Source organism: Tursiops truncatus, chromosome 17 (assembly GCF_011762595.2).
Source record: "Tursiops truncatus isolate mTurTru1 chromosome 17, mTurTru1.mat.Y, whole genome shotgun sequence".
NCBI classification, from domain to species: domain Eukaryota; kingdom Metazoa; phylum Chordata; class Mammalia; order Artiodactyla; family Delphinidae; genus Tursiops; species Tursiops truncatus.
Genome location: NC_047050.1, coordinates 53,338,189 through 53,358,774, shown reverse-complemented (window position 1 = coordinate 53,358,774; position 20,586 = coordinate 53,338,189). Strand labels below are relative to the sequence as shown.

The 20,586-nt window shown below is 35.9% G+C and overlaps 1 protein-coding gene across 3 annotated transcripts in view; it reads left to right on the top strand.

Moving 5' to 3' along the window:
- CSMD3 (CUB and Sushi multiple domains 3) overlaps positions 1 to 20,586 on the top strand; it is a 1,081,491-nt gene that overhangs the window by 882,919 nt on the left and 177,986 nt on the right. The gene's annotated exons all lie outside the window — the stretch shown is intronic.

The window sequence follows — 20,586 nt, the reverse complement described above, 5'->3', positions numbered from 1 at the left end:
AGAGGCCACAACAGTGAGAGGCCCGCGTACTGCCAAAGAAAAAAAAAGATTTTATTCATTGGAGAAAAAGAAAAAAGAATGTTTCATTGGTGTTTTAAAGTTACTTACAAGGCTTTGTAAACCATTTAACCAACACACAATACAACATGCACAAATAATTTATGTTCCTTATAGATTCTTAATTAATAATAATATGATTATAAATTAATTTTTAAGTATTTAGTTAAAAGTTATTATTAATTATTCTTATGTTTCATGTGGTAAGGAGAAAAAAAAGTAGATTAGTTTGTTGTTTTTTAAACTCATATTTTTAGATGATCTTTCTCTCTTTTTACCTTTGATCAGGGCTTTGAACAGTTAACTATTCCTACAAGTAAATTTGGAGGAGTGGAAGTGATGCTATTTTAGCTCCTTTTGTACTTGGATACAAAATGATTAATTTCCAACCATTTTTCCTTTGAAGACAATCCCAAACACATTTTTCACATAGCTTCTTTTAAAAGCTAAATGCTTTATACACTTCTATGAATACATTTTACACATATAAGTAAAAAAAGCTTCTTTTATAAGGTAATATCAGATATTTCCATCAGAATTGTAGCTTATTAAGCAATTTAGAATATTTAGAATGATTCTACACTTCACAACTTCTGATACACCTAAACAACCTAAGGAACTTGAATACTTTATCACACAGTAGTACAAGGGCTTTCACCCTGTAACAGTGGGAAAAAAAAAGATACAAATCTGATGAGAATAAGGCAGAACAAGAGTACAATCATTATCAGACTACTACACATATCCATATTCCAATTTGAAAATACTACACTTCAGTATAAACATTTTTTCCCACTTCTCCACCTTAGTGATCAACTTGGACATGCCTTTGAATATAATGCTACAGGCATAAAAAGATTAAACTGTTTTCCATGCAGGTTTAGTAATTAAGTTATTCATGGCTACGGACTTGAACCTTTCTTGTCCCAGTGAAGTCCCAAACCCTGTTGTGATACGATTCTTGATATTCTAACTGGAGCTTAGAATGCATTTTCCTACAGGATTGATATTGTAAATCATTCAGTCTTTTTGTACTTCAACTATCTCATTTGTAAAACAAAGAATTGAAACAGATGATCATGAAATCCCTTGTACAGTTAAAATATTCTATAATTTTCATGAACACTGATTTCAGGTCAAGTTGATCTTGTGAGTTAATCTGGATACCTATCATTTTTACATTTTTTCCATCAGAATGTGCATTTTAAAATGTTAACAGCCTGCTGGTAGTATCTTTCAGACATAACCCATGTGTAAGTTGTAGATTGGTCCAACATGAGATTAGAGACAGGTTATTTATTAATCACCACTGGTTATTTATTAAATCATCACTAATTTTCCATAAGATCCAGTTCGTTGTTAATGAAAGACCACCTCTCAAAAATTGGATTTTAATAGCTCAGTGGAGGGTTGGTTTCTTTTAACATAATATGTCTATCAATTTTCTTAAAAGGAAATAAATTGATCTATATATACAAAAGTTTTGCATCAAGAGGCACAGACTCAAACAACAATAGTCTCATTGCTTATCAACTAGTGATATTAATCCAAATAAGATTTACACGTGCACCAAGTGAAGGAAAAAACTGTCTCAAATTTGTTTCAGCCTTATCTGTATAGCAAAATGATTTCTAGTCAAAAGTGTCTTTGTATGAAAAGCTGAAATATATTCATATTCAAGGTGTAGAATTTCCAGTTGTAAGTTTCTCAGCAATTAATGTAGTCTTTTACACATAGTAAATAATAGCTAACTTAAAAAGGTATGCATGTTTGGAATGAAATTTTGGATGACGATTAGATGCTTTTTGGTTATGATAATGATGATAATGATGTTGCCAATAATCCAATGACAAGGGCAACAACAGTGATGGTGAATATATTAAGACATCAGTAGTGAGATTTGTTACTTCAGTTGTATTTAGAAGAGTAGCCCTTTCCAGACTAACATAAAATGTTTTTTTTCTTCCTGTGATTATGGACAAAACAGTTTGAGATTGTTTCTGAAAAGAATAAAAATAACTATAGAAGAAAAGTCTTTTGGGGAACTGAAACAATAAATAAGACCATTTCTCCACTAGTACAATTCATTGTGTTCCTTGAACAATGCATCTTAGGTAGATTTATTTCAGTAATTCCTTAATGCTCCTTTATGTGTATATATATATTCCCTGTGGAAGGTTAAGGGACTAAAAGAATATTTATAGAATATGATGATTTGGACTAAATGATAAAGTCTCTTTCAAAACTGATATTTTATCATTCTTATTTGTTTCCATTGTTAAGATTACTACTATTACTGCTGAGCATCACATTTGGCAAAGTTTAGAAAAAATGAATGGTTAATTTCATTTACTTACAAAACCATATATCGACTCTAAATTTTTTAAAAGAAGAGATTTGAAAGGTCACCGGGTATGGTGTACGTTTGTGTGTGTGTGTGTATGTGTTAACGTTATTGTGTATATTAAGCACCTGCTGGGCAAGATGCTTTATAGGTCACCCTTCACAACAATCCTATGGAGTGGGTATCACACAATAGTAAATACCAAAGCTGATCAAATCTAGCTTTACAAGGCTGCAAATCCCAGGGTCTTTATGACTAACATTTTATTTTGTAATAATTATGAGTACAAAAGTTACTTAATAGATTCTGCTACTCCCTGAATTCTTAAATCTACCCCTAAAAAGTGTTGAGCCTACAGAACATAAAACAACTTATTTATTAAGAATACATCTTTATATAAATTATATAAATGATATTATTTTCAAGAATATAGAAATTTACTCCTCTATTGTTAATGATACTAAATAATTATTTGGCCATTTAGGACAAATGCATTTATAAATATACTATAAAATACATTCTCCATTTTTCTCAACAAAATATCCAATATTTCATTTTTTCTTTTTTGTTCAGAATCTCTATCATGGATCTTGTCAGGTTTTGTTGTAGTAGGATTTCCTCAATGACTTTCAAGGCTGCTTGTTCACTAGTAGACTCCAGGCTCTATAGGTAATGGTTAAGACAGGCTCAAGACAGAATTGTATTCCATGAATTCAACTCTTAGCTCTTCCCCTTGCTGGCTTTGTAATTTTTGATAGTTGTCTTAAGTTATTTAAGTTTCCATTTTTTCCATATTTAAAAATGGAGATAATAGTGCTACCTCAAAGGTTGTTTTGAAGATCAATCTAACTGATATGTGTAAAGAACTTGGCACAGATCCTTACATATAGTAACGGTTCAATGAATGATAACAGGTTAATATTATGCCATTTGGTTTTTAAAAAATATAACATTTGTCCATTTAGTAAATAAATGAATATATCAGATATTCTATTTTCTAAATTTCTAGCAGTAGCAAATTCTCTCCCTTTAATTGGGCATTTCTAATGGACTTTGGTCCAGGAAAATAAACCTCAGAACATGATAGGATTCTATCAATTATAAGAGTAAGTGCTCTTGGAATTCCCTCTGTTATGAATATGTACAAACATGACTCTCAGCAGGATGAGGCTAGAGCCCAAGTTAAAAAGATTTTAGTGATAACTTTTTGGAAGAACTAAGAAACTCCTTAAAAGTGTTGTTTAATGATGTACCCCCCCCCCATTCTGTCATCCTAAAATGGATGGAAATTCCGTGAAGTAAAAAGGCCTTAGGCAGTGGAACTTTGAGAATTCAGGGGTTCAGGGTGCTTTGCCTGCAGAAAAGATGTGGCATATGTAGGAGGCAGTATGCAGAGTGTGGTTAAAGAATTCAGTAAAGGGAAGAATTTGAATCCAGGCTTAATGCTGGATTCTATGTGAAAGTCCCAGATATAAAGCAGAGAGAAACAAAGCTGCTCTGGTTGAAATGGGACTTACGTGGATCAGGAACCGTGTCCACATTATCAGCCCTCTTACCTCCAGAGCTGTTCTCGAAACAGAGAAAACTGCTTGCTTTAATAATATCATAAAATTAATAACTCTCAGCAAAAACTAGATGACAGTAAAATTTTGATCAGTTGAGTTTTATCCTATTTTTATTCTCCCTGCCTTCAAAAAACCATACTTTTCCATAAATATATGACAATAAAAATAAGATGGGGGTCAGAGATTTTCAACATTAAAAGAGACTTTAGTGACATATCAACCAAATGAAATCTATAAATTTTGTTGGGATCCTGATTTGATCAAAGCAACTATAAGAGTATTTTTTTCTTTTTCTTTTTTTCTTTTTTTTTTTCCCCTTTGGAGAAAATTTGGGAAATGGGATCAAGGAATTGTTATTAGATTATAGAAAGACATCGTTGCTAGTTTTGTTAGATATGGTAGTCACGTTGTTATTATTTTTTATAAGTGTTAACAATAAATACTGAAGCATTTATAGAAAAGGATGTGGTATTGGGAGTTGTTTTAAAGTATTCTCAGTGTGGGAATACAGGGAAGGGGATAAGAGAAAGCAAATGAAACAATATTGGCAAATGTTGATAAGTGTTGAAAGTAGATGATGGGTTCAAAGGTGTTTATTTTACTATTCTCTCTACTTCATGTATGTTTGGAACTTTTCATAATAATAAACAATCACACAAGACTATATTATAGTACATGTGAGAATATTTTCCTGACCTAAATCTGTCTGGCAGACTTGGGATTTGGCAGATGTATTCTGCCAAATGTGTAGAAAAATATCTTAAGGATAATTAAAGAAAAACACTCATGCAAAATGAAATTGAGGTAAAAGATGGTGTTAATAAAATATTCTAACACTGTAAACTTTTAATTTTGCTTTTCTGTTTTAATTCTTTTAAACATGCAATAGAATTTCCTATTGTGTTTTTCTAGATTTCATTGCTTTTTTAAAAATTATATTTATTTATTTTTAATTTTGTTTTAACATCTTTATTGGAGTATAATTGCTTTACAATGGTGTGTTAGTATCTGCTTTATAACAAACTGAATCACTTATAGATATACATATGTCGCCACACCTCTTCCCTCTTGCATCTCCTTCGCTCCCACCCTCCCTATCCTACTCCTCTAGGTGGTCACAAAGTACCGAGCTGATCTCCCTGTGCTATGTGGCTGCTTCCCACTAGCTATCTATTTTACGTTTGGTAGTGTATATATGTCCATGCCAGTCTCTCACTTTGTCACAGCCTACCCTTCCCCCTCCCCATATCCTCAAATCCATTCTCTAGTAGGTCTGTGTCTTTATTCCCGTCTTGCCCCTAGGTTCTTCACGATCATTTTTTTTTTTTCTGCTTAGATTCCTTATATATGTGTTAGCATACGGTATTTGTGTTTCTCTTTCTGACCTACTTCAGTCTGTATGACAGACTCTAGGTCCATCGACCTCACGACAAATAACTCAATTTTGTTTCTTTTTATGGCTGAGTAATATTCCATTGTATATATGTGACACATCTTCTTTATCCATTCATCTGTTGATGGACACTTAGGTTGATTCTGTGTCCTGGCTATTGTAAATAGAGCTGAAATGAACATTTTGGTACATGACTCTTTTTGAATTATGGTTTTCTCAGGGTGTATGCTCAGTAGTGGGATTGCTGGGTCATATGGTAGTTCTATTTTTAGTTTTTTAAGGAACCTCCATGTTCTCCATAGTGGCTGTATGAATTTACATTCCCACCAACAGAGCAAAAGGGTTCCCTTTTATCCACACCCTCTCCAGCATTTATTGTTTGTAGAATTTTTGATGATGGCCATTCTGACTGGTGTGAGATGATATCACATTGTAGTTTTGATTTGCATTTCTCTAATGATGAATGATGTTGAGCATTCTTTCATGTGTTTGTTGGCAATCTGTATATCTTCTTTGGAGAAATGTCCATTTAGGTCTTCTGCCCATTTTTGGATTGGGTTGTTTGTTTTTTTGATATTGAGCTGTATGAGTTGCTCCTATGTTTTGGAGATTAATCCTTTGTCAGTTGCTTGATCTGCAAATATTTTCTCCCATTCTGAGGGTTGTCTTATCATCTTGTTTATGGTTTCCTTTGCTGTGCAAAAGCTTTGAAGTTTCATTGGGTCCCATGTGTTTATTTTTGTTTTTATTTCCATTTCTCTAGGAGCTGGGTCAAAAAGGATCATGCTGTGATTTATGTCATAGAGTGTTCTGCTAGTGTTTTCCTCTAAGAGTTTGATAGTGTCTGGCCTTGCATTTAGGTCTTTAATTCATTTTGAGTTTCTTTTTGTGTATGGTGTTAGAGAGTGTTCTAATTTCATACTTTTATATGTACCTGTCCAGTTTTCCCAGCACCACTTATTGAAGAGGCTGTCTTTTCACCACTGTATATTCTTGCCTCCTTTACCAAGGATAAGGTGACCATATGTGTGTGAGTTTATCCTTGGGCTTTCTATCCTGTTCCATGGATCTATATTTCTGTTTTTGTGCCAGTACCATACTGTCTTGATTACTGTACCTTTGTGGTATTGTCTGAAGTCAGGGAGCCTGATTCCTTCAGCTCCGTTTTTCTTTCTCAAGATTGCTTTGGCTATTCGGGGTCTTTTGTGTTTCCATACATATTATGAAATGTTTTGTTCTTGTTCTGTGAAAAATGCCAGTGGTTGTTTGATAGGGATTGTATTGAATCTGTAGATTGCTTTGGGTAGTAGAGTCATTTTCACAATGTTGATTCTTCCAATCCAAGAACATGGTATATCTCTCCATCTATTTGTATCATCTTTAATTTCTTTCATCAGTGGCTTATAATTTTCTGCATACACGTCTTTTGTCTCCTTAGGTAGGTTTTTTCCTAGATATTATATTCTTTTTGTTGCAATCGTAAATGGGAGTGTTTTCTTAATTTCACTTTCAGATTTTTCATCATTAGTGTATAGGAATGCTAGAGATTTCTGTGCATTAATTTTGTATCCTGCTACTTTACCAAGTTCATTGATTGGCTTTAGTAGTTTTCTGTTGGCTTCTTTAGGATCCTCTATGTACAGTATCATGTCATCTGCAAACAGTGACAGCTTTACTTTTTCTTTTACAATTTGGATTCCTTTTATTTCTTTTTCTTCTCTGATTGCTGTGGCAAAAACCTCAAAAACTATGTTGAATAATAGTGGTGAGAGGGGGCAACCTTTGCTTGTTCCTGATCTTAGTGGAAATTGTTTCAGTGTTTCACCATTGAGGACGATATTGGCTGTGGGTTTGTCATATATGGCCTTTATTATTTTGGGGAAAGTTCCCTCTATGCCTACTTTCTGGAAGGTTTTTATCATAAATGGTGTTGAGTTTTGTCGAAAGCTTTCTCTGCATCTGTTGAGATGATCATATAGTTTTTCTGCTTCAAATTGTTAATATGGTGTATCACATTGATTGATATGCGTGTATTGAAGAATCCTTGCATTCCTGGGATAAACCCCACTTGATCATGGTGTATGATCCTTTTAATGTGCTGTTGGATTCTGTTTGCTAGTATTTTGTTGAGGATTTTTGCATCTATGTTCATCAGTGATATTGGCCTGTAGTTTTCTTTCTTTGTGACATCTTTGTCTGGGTTTGGTATCAGGGTGATGGTGACCTCATAGAAAGAGTTTGGGAGTGTTCCTCCCTCTGCTATATTTTGGAACAGTTTGAGAAGGATAGGTGCTAGTGCCTCTCTAAATGTTTGATAGAATTCACCTGTGAAGCCATCTGTTCCTGGGCTTTTGTTTGTTGGAAGATTTTTAATCACAGTTTCCTTTTCAGTGCTTGTGATTGGCCTGTTCATGTTTTCTATTTCTTCCTGGTTCACTCTCAGAAGGTTGCACATTTCTAAGAATTTGTCCATTTCTTCCAGGTTGTCCAATTTTTTGGCATAGAGTTGCTTCTAGTAATCTGTCATGATCCTTTGTATGTCTGCAGTGCCAGTTGTTACTTCTCCTTATTCATTTCTAATTCTATTGATTTGAGTCTTCTCCCTTTCTTTCTTGATGAATCTGGCTAATGGTTTATCAATTTGTTTATCTTCTCAAAGAACCAGCTTTTAGTTTTATTGATCTTTGCTATTATTTCCTTCATTTCTTTTTCATTTATTTCTGATCTGATCTTTATGATTTCTTTCTTTCTGCTAACTTTGTGGGGTTTTTTGTTCTTCCTTCTCTAATTGCTTTGGTGTAAGGTTAGGTTGTTTACTTGAGATGTTTCTTGTTTCTTAAGGTATGATTGTATTGCTATAAACTTCCCTCTTATAACTGCTTGTGCTGCATCCCATAGGTTTTGTGTCATCGTGTTTTCATTGTCATTTGTTTCTAGGTATTTTTTTTTCCTAGGTATTTTTTTATTTCCTCTGATTTCTTCAGTGATCTCTTGGTTAATAAGTAGTGTATTGTTTAGCCTCCATGTGTTTGTATTTTTTACAGATTTTTTCCTGTCGTTGATATCTAGACTCATAGCATTGTGGTCAGAAAAGATACTTGATACAATTTCAATTTTCTTAAATTTACCAAGGCTTGATTTGTGAGCCAAGATATGATCTATCCTGGAGAATGTTCCATGAGCACTTGACAAGAATGTATTCTGTTGTTTTGGATGGAATGTCCTATAAATATCAATTAAGTCCATCTTGTTTAATGTATCATTTTAAGCTTGTGTTTCCTTATTTATTTTCATTTTGGATGATCTGTCCACTGGTGAAAGCGGGGTGTTACAGTCCCCTACTATGAATGTGTTACTGTCGATTTCCCCTTTTATGGCTATTAGTATTTGCCTTACATATTGAGGTGCTCCTATGTTGGGTGCATAAATATTTACAGTCGTTATATCTTCTTCTTGGATCAATCCTTTGATCATTATGTAGAAACCTTCTTTGTCTCTTGTAATAGTTTTTATTTTAAAGTCTATTTTGTCTGATATGAGAATTGCTACTCCAGCTTTTTTTGAGTTCCATTTGCATGGAATATCTTTTTCCATCGTCTCACTTTCAGTCTGTATGTGTCCCTAGGTCTGAAGTGGGTCTGTTGTAGACAGCATATATACGGGTCTTGTTTTTGTATCCATTCAGCCAGTCTATGTCTTTTGGTTGGAGCATTTAATCCATTTACATTTAAGGTAATTATTGATATGTATGTTCCTATTACCATTTTCTTAATTGTTTTGGGTTTGTTATTGTAGGCGTTTTCCTTCTCTTGTGTTTCTTGCCTAGAGAAGTTCCTTTAGCAGTTGTTGTAGAGCTGGTTTGGTGGTGCTGAACTCTCTCAGCTTTTGCTTGTCTGTAAAGGTTTTAATTTCTCCATCAAATCTGAATGAGATGCTTGCTGGGTAGAGTAATCTTGCTTGTAGGTTTTTCTCCTTCATCACTTTAAATATGTCCTGCCACTCCCTTCTGGCTTGCAGCATTTCTGCTGAAAGATCAGCTGTTAACCTTTTGGGGATTCCCTTGTGTGTTATTTGTTGGTTTTCCCTTGCTGCTTTTAATATTTTTTCTTTGTATTTAATTTTTGATAGTGTGATTAATATGTCTTGACATGTTTCTCCTTGGATTTATCCTGTATGGGACTGTCTGTGCTTCCTGGACTTGATGAACTATTTCCTTTCCCATATTAAGGAAGTTTTCAACTGTAATTTCTTCAAATATTTTCTCAGTCCCTTTCTTTTTCTCTTTTTCTTCTGTGACCTCTATAATTCGAATGATGGTGCATTTAATGTTGTCCCAGAGGTCTCTGAGACTGTCCTCAATTCTTTTCATTCTTTTTTCTTTATTCAGCTCTGCAGTAGTTATTTCCACTATTTTATCTTCCAGGTCACTTATCCGTCCTTCTGCCTCAGTTATTCTGCTATTGATCCCTTCTAGAGAATTTTAAATTTCATTTATTGTGTTATCCATCACTGTTTGTTTGCTCTTTAGTTCTTATAGGTCCTTGTTAAACGTTTCTTGTATTTTCTCTATTCTACTTCCAAGATTTAGGATCATCTTTGCTATCATTTTTCTTAATTCTTTTTCAGGTAGACTCCCTATTTCCTCTTCATTTGTTAAGTCTGGTGCGTATTTTCCTTGCTCCTTCATCTGCTGTGTGTTTTTCTGTCTTCTCATTTTGCTTAACTTTCTGTGTTTGGGGTCTCCTTTTCATAGGCTGCACATTCGTCATTCCTGTTGTTTTTGGTGTCTGTCCCCAGTGGCTAAGGTTGATTCAGTGGGTTGTGTAGGCTTCCTGGTGGAGGGGACTAGTGCCTGTGTTTTGGTGGATAAGCCTGGGTCTTGTCTTTCTGGTGGGCAGGCCCACGTCTGGTTGTGTGTTTTGGGGTGTCTGTGGTCTTATTATTTTAGGCAGCCTCTCTGCTAATGGATGCGGTTGTGTTCCTGTCTTGCTAGTTGTTTGGCATAGGGTGTCCAGCACTGTAGCTTGCTGGTCATTGAGTGAAGCTGGGTCTTGGGGTTGAGATCGAGATGTCTGGGAGATTTTCGCCGTTTGATATTATGTGGAGCTCGGAGGTCTCTTGTGGACCTGTGTCCTGAACTTGGCTCTCCCACCTCAGAGACACAGCCCTGACACCTGGCTGGAGCACCAAGAGCCTTTCATCCACATGGCTCAGAATAAAAGGGAGAAAAAATAGAAAGAAAGAAGGAAAGAAAGTAGATAAAACAAAATAAAATAAAGTAAAATAAAAAAATAATTATTAAGAAAAAATTTTAAAAAAAAAGGACAGACAGAACCCTAGGACAAATGGTAAAAGCAAATATATACAGCAAAATCACACACAGAAGCATACACATACACACTCACAAAAGGAGAAAAAGGGGGGAAAATATATATATATATATATATATATATCTTTGCTCCCAAAGTCCACCTCCTCAATTTGGTATGATTCCTTGTCTATTCATGTATTCCACATATGCAGGGTATATCAAGCTGTGGAGATTTAATCCTCTGCTCCTGAAGCTGCTGGGAGAAATTTCCCTTTCTCTTCTTTGTTTGCACAGCTCCCCGGGGTTCAGCTTTGGATTTGGACCTGCCTCTGCGTGTAGGTCGCCTGAGGGCATCTGTTCTTTGCTCAGACAGGACGGGGTTAAAGGAGCAGCTGACTCGGGGGCTCTGGCTGACTCAGGATGTGGGGAGGGAGGGGTACGGAGTGCGAGGCGAGCCGGCGGCGGCAGAGGCCAGCGTGACGTTGCAGCAGCCTGAGGCGCGCCGTGCGTTCTCCTGGGGAAGTTGTCCCTGGATCCCGGGACCCTGGCAGTGGCGGGCTGCACAGGCTCCCCGGAAGGGGGATGTGGATAGTGACCTGTGCTCGTACACAGGCTTCTTGGTGGCGGCAGCAGCGGCCTTAGCGTCTCATGCCCGCCTCTGGGATCCACGCTGATAGCCACAGCTGGCGCCTGTTTCTGGAGCTCCTTTAAGCAGCGCTCTGAATCCCCTCTCCTCGTGCACCAGGAAACAAAGAGGCAAGAAAAAGTCTCTTGCCTCTTCGGCAGCTCCAGACTTTTTCCCGGACTCACTCCCGGCTAGCCAGCCATGGTGCACTAACCCCCTGCAGGCTGTGTTCATGCCACCAACCCCAGTCCTATCCCTGGGATCCGACCGAAGCTCGAGCCTCAGCTCCCAGCGCCCCCCTGTCCCGGCGGGTGAGCAGACAAGCTTCTTGGGCTGGTGAGTGCTGGTCGGCACCGATCCTCTGTGCGGGAATCTCTCCACTTTGCCTTCCGTACCCCTGTGGCTGCCCTCTCCTCCGCGGCTCCGAAGCTTTCCCCCTCCGCCACCTGCAGTCTCTGCCCGCGCAGGGGCTTCTAGTGTGTGGAAACCTTTCCTCCTTCACGGCTCCCTCCCACTGGTGCAGGTCCCGTCCCTATTCTTTTGTCTCTGTTTTTTCTTTTTTCTTTTGCCTTACCGAGGTACGTGGGGAGTTTCTTGCCTTTTGGGAGGTCTGAGGTCTTCTGCCAGCGTTCAGTAGGTGTTCTATAGGAGCAGTTCCACGTGTAGATGTATTTCTGATGTAGCTGTGGGGAGGAAGGTGATCTCCGCGTCTTACTCTTCCGCCATCTTGAAGCTCCTCCCCTCTCATTACTTTTTAAACACCAAATTAATTTTCAGTTATTGGGAAATGTTACAACTGCCAAATTGCAGATAAGTTACTGGCTTGCAGTTGACTGGATAGTTGCTCCTGGATCAATTAAATAAAATTGGACTATCTTTGCTACAAGTGTTTTTTTTTTGTTTTTGTATTTTTTACAATGCCTATATTTTTTAAATATGTCAAATAGGTAGTTTTGAATTTTTGGTAGTAAGCAAATGGTCACGTTATAGACAGAAAGCCAGCTTTAGAGAAGCCTGAAAGTAGTTATTATGGATTTATTCAGTAAGCCTAGTTTATGGATTGACAAGAGTATCACCCAAGACATTACTACAGGAAAATAAATTAGGATTTCATTTACTGTTACGAGTTCAAAGTAGGACTGGATTTCTGCAGCTTGTAACTTACTGGATAATTGGGTGCCATGGTCAGAACAATGAATTTTTATTAAATAACATCTTTTATTTCCTAATTATTACAAGATAGCAATAAGATTTTGTTATATTTATTTTCAGAGCCAGAATGATTTCATTGTTTTTTGTGAGCTGCTAACCTAGAATTTAGAGATTGTTTGCTCTAGGGCAAAATTGGCCCCAGCACCCAGGATGGAGCCAAGCTTTTGTGTGGATATTGTATCAACAGTAGCCCCTAGATAATTAATATATGATTCACTTGGCTCACCTTAACTAAAATGCTGTATTAGTATAACATGCCTCACTGTGAATTCATAGTTTAATAGTATTGTACTATAATAATAACCATGAGTATTTGGAATCTCACTGATACGTAAAAATGTAAAACTTCCCAAAATACTGATGAAACTCTCACTTATTACATCAATTAATGCAACTTCTACCAAACTTTTCTAGTGCTAGATGGTGTTCTAAAAATAATTAACACATTGATTTTATTTGGGGCTGATTTTTTAAATTCTGCTTTTTAGAACTTTTCAAAGTAAATTGTCATATATTTAACTTATATCTATATATATTTTTCATAAAACTGAAGGGTTTTTAATGTTTTTTATTGTGCTAAAAGTCACACAATATAAAACATAACTATTTTAACCATATTTAACTGTAGAGTTCAGTGGCACTAAGTACACTCACATTGCTGTGCAACTCGAAGTTTTAATTGGATACCTTGTACTCATCTTTAAGGGGCAGAGCCTTTAAAATCATGAGGTATCCAAGTGGTAGTATAATGATCCCAAAATGCAACCTTGAAGCTATTTACACAAGTAGTTTCACAGCCAGAGCATACAGAGCGCAAAGAGTTCTGTACATGTTATTAATTGTGAAAGGAAGCCTTTTGCATGCATGGACATTTCTGTGCTATTGTTTTGAAATATTCATATGAGATGAAAGTATGAGGCAAAATTCATATAAAGCTAGAGAAACTTTTGATAGATTATGTCACCAACAGTTATTTTTTATGCTTTTGCACATAATCAAGTCCAGCTGTAAACACATCCTTGATTTGAATCTTATTTATTTCTGTTCTGTTGGTAGTGTGGGTGCACATGTGTGTGCCCTTCTGTGCTGTGTTAGTGAATAAAATGCAAGCTGAACAACAGAGGTGACTTGTTAAAAAATTTGTAATGGAGCGACCAACAAGCTGAGTGCCTAATATTATCAAAATGAACTCTAGAATACAAAAGAATGTGTAGATTTTGTGAAAGGAGTACCAGGCATGTTGAGAATCAAGCTGAGATCTAATAGGAATTTGTATGTGTCTATTCCTTTTTCTGCCCAGCCTCCCTTCTGTGTGAAACTATTTCTTTTGTGATGGAGTTTCAATGCCTTTGCAATAGAGTGGCATGGATTTCAGGTGAAGGGAGTAAACAAAACAAAAGATGAATGCTCTCTCACCTTGTAGCCCTTTTCTTAGACCTTATAGAAAGCTGCTAATTACATTTTCATATTTCATCCAAAAGGATAGAATGTAAAATCAAGTAGTTAGAGAAGTACATAGCCATTTTGAATTCAAAAGACAAATGAACCCTGGTTTAAATAGCTGTAATACTCTCTAACCCAATCAGTTCTATCATTTGTTCTAAATATGCATGTTTGGAAAGCAGAGAATTAGAAAAGATATGCTATTTAACATCAAAGGTCAATTAAATTTTGCCTATCAATAAACATTCAGGTTCAATTAGTAGCATATATATTTACAAAACTGAGTTATTAGTAACTAATATTTATTACTATGTTTCAGATACTGTTCAAAGTGTTTTACAAGTATCAATTTATGTAATATTCACATCAATCCTGTGAGCTTAGGTACTTGTATTATCCCTATTTTACAGATGTGGATATTGAGTCACGGAAAGGTAAAGTGACTTTCTCATGTGGCTCATCCTAGGTTCAATCCTTGAGAGTCTGATTCCAGAACTGGAATCCTTCACTCTTCAGTAGACAGTTGTTACGGCATTTCAGATCCATAGATTGATTATTTGAAAATATTAGTCCTCTAAATCTGCTCAGCTGCAGATGCTGACAGTCTTTAAGCTGCTTAATCCATTCTGTCATGGAGCTAACAAATCTTGTCATTGCAGTACCTTGACATCATAATCAATAAGGTACTACCCATCTGACTACTAGAACTACTGCTGCCCAGAAAGACCTACTGGGCCTTCCTCCACCAAGTTAGGACCCTTTTGCATCAAATCAAGTTTGAATCAGACCTGAATTTACCACAGCCTCTTGGACATTTTAACTCTTCACCAACTGTCCCAGAAGTGGTTAGATCAGTTCCCTTAGTTATGGCCCAGTCTATTCTGAGTTTTTTCCTCCCTACACTAGCATGCCATTGGGAAACTCTGTGAATTATTCCCTTCTGAGAGGAAAACAAATGTGAAATAAAATTGAAACCCTTCTTTATTTGCATAAATTCAATTTTTAATTTTTAATTCAATAACTCCTATCCTGATCACTGAATAACAGTAACCACATCCACGTTTGTTTTATTATTCTCATTTAAAGTTAATTAATTGCCAAATCAGTGAGTCTCTGTATAGTGTTATTTTTTTTTAACATCTTTATTGGAGTATAATTGCTTTACAATGGTGTGTTAGTTTCTGCTTTATAACAAAGTGAATCAGTTATACATACACATATATCCCCATATCTCTTCCCTCTTGTGTCTCCCTCCCTCCCACCCTCCCTATCCCACCCCTCTAGGTGGTCACAAAGCACCTAGCTGATCTCCCTGTGCTATGTGGCTGCTTCCCACTAGCTATCTGTTTTACAATTGGTAGTGTATATATGTCCATGCCACGCTCTCACTTTGTCCCAGCTTACCCTTTCCCCTCCCCGTGTCCTCAAGTCCATTCCCTAGTAGGTCTGAGTCTTTATTCTCGTCTTGCCCCTAGGTTCTTCATGACCTTTTTTTTTTCTTTTATTTTTTAGATTGCATATATATGTGTGTTAGCATACGGTATTTGTGTTTCTCTTTCTGACTTACTTCAGTCTGTATGACAGACTCTAGGTCCCTTCACCTCACTACAGATAACTCAATTTTGTTTCTTTTTATGACTGAGTAATATTCCACTGTATATATGTGCCACATCTTCTTTATCCATTCATCTGTTGATGGACACTTAGGTTGCTTCCATGTCCTGGCTATTGTAAATAGAGCTGCAATGAACATTGTGGTACATGAATCTTTTTGATATATGGTTTTCTCAGGGTATATGCCTAGTAGTGGGATTGCTGGGTCTATGGTAGTTCTATTTTTAGTTTTTTAAGGAACCTCCATACTGTTCTGCATAGTGGCTGTATCAATTTACATTCCCACCAACAGTGCAAGAGGGTTCCCTTTTCTCCACACCCTCTCCAGCATTTATTGTTTGTAGATTTTTTTGATGATGGCCATTCTGACCGGTGTGAGATGACACCTCATTGTAGTTTTGATTTGCATTTCTCTAATGATTAATGATGTTGAGCATTCTTTCATGTGTTTGTTGGCAATCTGTATATCTTCTTTGGAGAAATGTCTGTTTAGGTCTTCTGCCCATTTTTGGATTGGGTTGTTTGTTTTTTTGATATTGAGCTGCATGAGCTGCTTGTAAATTTTGGAGATTAATCCTTTGTCAGTTGCTTCATTTGCAAATATTTTCTCCCATTCTGAGGGCTGTCTTTTCGTCTTGTTTATGGTTTCCTTTGTTGTGCAAAAGCTTTTAAGTTTCATTGGGTCTCATGTGTTTATTTTTGTTTTTATTTCCATTTCTCTAGGAGGTGGGTCAAAAGGGATCATGCTGTGATTTATGTCATAGAGTGTTCTGCCTATGTTTTCCTCTAAGAGTTTGATGGTGTCTGGCCTTATATTTAGGTCTTTAATTCATTTTGAGTTTATTTTTGTGTATGGTGTTAGGGAGTGTTCTAATTTCATTGTTTTCATGTAGCTGTCCAGTTTTCCCAGCACCACTTATTGAAGAGGCTGTCTGTACAGTGTTATTTTGATGGCACAAAAATTAAATGTAACATCCAAAATTCCTGACTCGCTTAGGCAGTGGCGGAACATTTCAGCAATATTCCAGAGTAGAGTTTAGTGGAAAAGGGAGCTTTAACTTCTTTGTTCTGTTGATTCATATTTTAAACAAATGCACAACCCTCTGGGCACTGCACTATTTAGTGTGTTGTGTCATACCCTAAGCACCCACTCTACTGTTTCCCACAATGATATTTTCAGAGAGACTGTTCATCTGCACAGAGTATTCTCACAGTTAACTCCTAATGCTCAGGAGTTTCTTTCTGCCATCCTAGGCCTCTCTTATTATTTATTGACTTACATTTGAAATGGGTAAATTAAGAAGAATGGACAAAGTCTTAGAGTTAAATGAACATGATTAAAGGAGATGGATTTGAAAGTGCTTGGTGTAGAACAGGAAACAAAAGCTCTTTGAAAGTTAAGTTTGTTGAATACTTAAACCATGAAGACCATCTCAGTAAATGGAACCCTGCCTCTTTGTCTTGGTTGAATATGATATTGTCTTCGTTGAATACGATACTGTAAAAATTAAATGTCAACTAAACCTTGTTTCATATACAAAGAAGAGTAGATAGACACAATGCCTGGTTTCATTCTGAGTTTATTTGCTCATGGGAGAGCAAATTTTGAAGTTGGGGTAAATATCCTAGCCAATATAATCTAAGTTAGAGGTTTCCTCTATTTAAGTGATTCTTAAAAATCTAAATTATGGATTTCTTTAAAATGCAGTCTGGGTCTCCCCCCAAATGTTGCCCATTAGAAGTTGTTGGTAGAGGACTTGCTTTGAAGAATGGATTAAATGATTAACATACCAATGATCTGTATGGAAAGATGTGCCCAAAGTACCATTGTTGGTTTATAATTAATTTAATTGGCTAGTCTAACATCTTATCATACATAGAATAAAGGTAAGCTGCCACCTAAATGACCATAAATATAATTAATGGGGCCCTTTCTGTATTAGTCACTTTTTATCCCCAGCATTTAGTTCAGTTCCTGGTACCTCATAGAATCAACAAATATTAGTTGAATTAATAAACTGTATTGTAGGATAAAATATATGGGAAATAAGAGGCTTGGAAGTAGTTTCAGGTTTAATAATAGGTTATTTGCATTGGCTTGTTTGTAGAGATTTTTACATGTTTATTTCTACCTTACTAAGTTTCCCTTTCTTCCTGTATCTAGCTTGCAGTGATACATCTAACATTATAAAAATGGATTTTTAATAAAAGAGAGACATTATTCTTAACATCTATTATGCTTAAAGAAGGAGAAACTTCCTTAAAATGGTGTCTCATTTAAGAAACAGCTTAGTGTTTATAACCTATACTAATAGCATGAGAGCAAAATGCTTTTGATATCGACATGCAAATCTCCAGAGAAAGAGAAAGAAGAGCTTGGAGCTGAGATGCAAAGAATTTTATACCTCTGTTGGAAACTAAGAAAAAGAATAGGGTTGCTAATCATTCCAGAAAGCATGATCAGCCCAGACTTCAGGGGTTAAATATAGCCTTAGGAAAAAAAAAATGGTGGTCCAGCTATTAGGTTGAGGTACTAGTTTCTGGCCATGGCTCACGCGCCCAGCCGCTTCGCGGCATGTGGGATCTTCCCGGACCAGGGCACGAACCCGAGTCCCCTGCATTGGCAGGTGGACTCTCAACCACTGCGCCACCAGGGAAGCCCCTTTTTTTTTTTAAAGAGGGCATAATCATGGCTGCCGTACAAATATAAAATAAACGTGTTAAAATTTTTATTTAACTCATTAATTAATGAGGGACCCTGTAATATGTTACAGTGTTTCAAGAAAGAATTCAAAGAACCAAATATAGATTATGGATGGATGGATAGATAGATAGACAGGCAGATGAAATACTGAAATGAATTTACAATGATATGTAGGATGAATTTACAAATAGTTCTATTGGATAATAATAATCCTTTGCATTACACCACAGCCCCCATAAACACAGGGGACCCAGAATGATGTACTAGACAATGTCTTGCTTACCAGAAAACAGCATCCAACTAGTTACCTTTTGGTTCACCTTAAAATGTTTACATTTTTGTTTTCCTACTTTAGTCTCAGCTATGCAAAGGGTGCGGTTGGCTATTCAGAATGTTTTAGAAGCAAAGGACCTACTGTTATCTGAACATAAGAAAACTAAGTAAATTTAGACATTTAGAGGCAGAATGAGGAAGCAAACATTGGAGTAACCATTTAATTCTTGAGATTCTGACTGATCAGGGGAGATTTGGTTCAGAATTGTAGCATATCGGTTTAGTAAGACAATAGTTAACCTGATAATGTGTAGGAAGTAAGATCACTGTGCAAGTGTTCTTGATTCTTCATACTACAAAACACTTATTCAACATGTACTTTAAAATTTCATCTTTCGTATAATGATTCAGTACCCTCTCAGAGTTTTTTCCTAATAAAAGCTATTTTTAACTTAAAATTTCCATTGGCCATATTACAACAGAGTAAGGTTGCAGTTGAAGAGAAGTAGCATACTGATTGCTTAATAAAGGAAGATTCAACACTCAACTCCCTCACCCCCTACCCTTCTCAATTCTCCCCTATCTCATCACAGAATTACTACAATAATTTACAAACTAACATCACTCAAAAGGGAGTGCCCTACAGTTTTCTTTACTTAATATGATGCAAATATATGGTGTTACTGGCTATATTATTAAAAGTTATAGTCTCAACATACCCAATTTACAGGTGACACAAAACTCCAGTCTATCTGTAGAGAAGTAATATTTGAGAACAAGAAGCCTACAAACAGGAAGAAAAGAGGGCGTATTTTTTTTCCTTTTTCCTTAGAAAAAGATCTTGGATCACTGTGTATATTGGTTGTTTTAAATGTTGTTTGTAAATATAGTGGTTTGCTTGGAAATTGGACATGTTTCCTAATGGAATATTTGAGATATGTAGGAAGACAGAGATAAAGGATGTTGAATTTTGACACTTTTCCCTAATGACTTCCCAGAAAGATACAGAGAAAGAATGTTATCTATCAAGAGTCTTGTTGCGCAGAGTACTTAGTTTAGCAAAGTTCTTAGTGATTAGTCTACTTTGATTTTGGGGGGGATGAGGGGGCACTTAGAAAGGCAATGGCAACATCTGCATTTTAATAGAAACTTTAAAAGACACTTTTGAAAACAGATCATCCAAACACCAATCTAAACAAATGCAAAAACAGAAAACAAAAACTTTCTTAATATTTTTAGGAGTATTTTTGAAATAACTTGGGATTTGGTAGACCATCAAATATGGATATTTTAAAAAGGTCGAACTGGAAATTTTTCATATGACTTGTAAACCATTAAAATAATTGACTACATGTATGTGATTTGATAGAAACATAAATTTGTTTCTATGACATCATGTTTTAAGGAGGATCATTTATGAAAGTCAGCCCTCTAAGGTTCAGGAATTATTGAAAGTAGCAACACTCTGTGTTTGTTTTCTTTTACCCCACAAAGAACTGGACTGAGATCAACAGCTTATTTTAGCAGGCCAAAAAAAATACATGTAGCTTTGTGTACAGTATTATGTGTGTGGCTTCAAATACAAAACTCAGCATGTTTCAAATGAACAAGCCTGTCTTCATATGACCACCATAGGATGACCATAACCTCGATTTAAGGGGTAAAATATGAAGAACTTTAAAAAACTATATATATTTGTGCAATGTATAGTTCAATGACAGTAATATAATGTTGAATTTTTACAAGTTACCTTGCTTTTACATTATTAAACTTCTGAAAAATCATAGTCTTTTAAACCCCACAATTTTTCTATTCAATGAAATGTTTTGAGGATGAATTTTCTTACCTATTTCACTTTTTAAAATCACAAAACACTAGTTGATTTCTGCTCTGTAACAGGTTCTTTCTTTTAAGTTATAGTTTGGGTAGTTTCTGCATGTAAAGTTAATATATTATTAAAGAAAAAGTACAAAATGAAGTAAAAAGGAGACATTTATAAAACTCTGTTGGTAAGTACATCAGATCTGTACTTACCATGAAAAGGC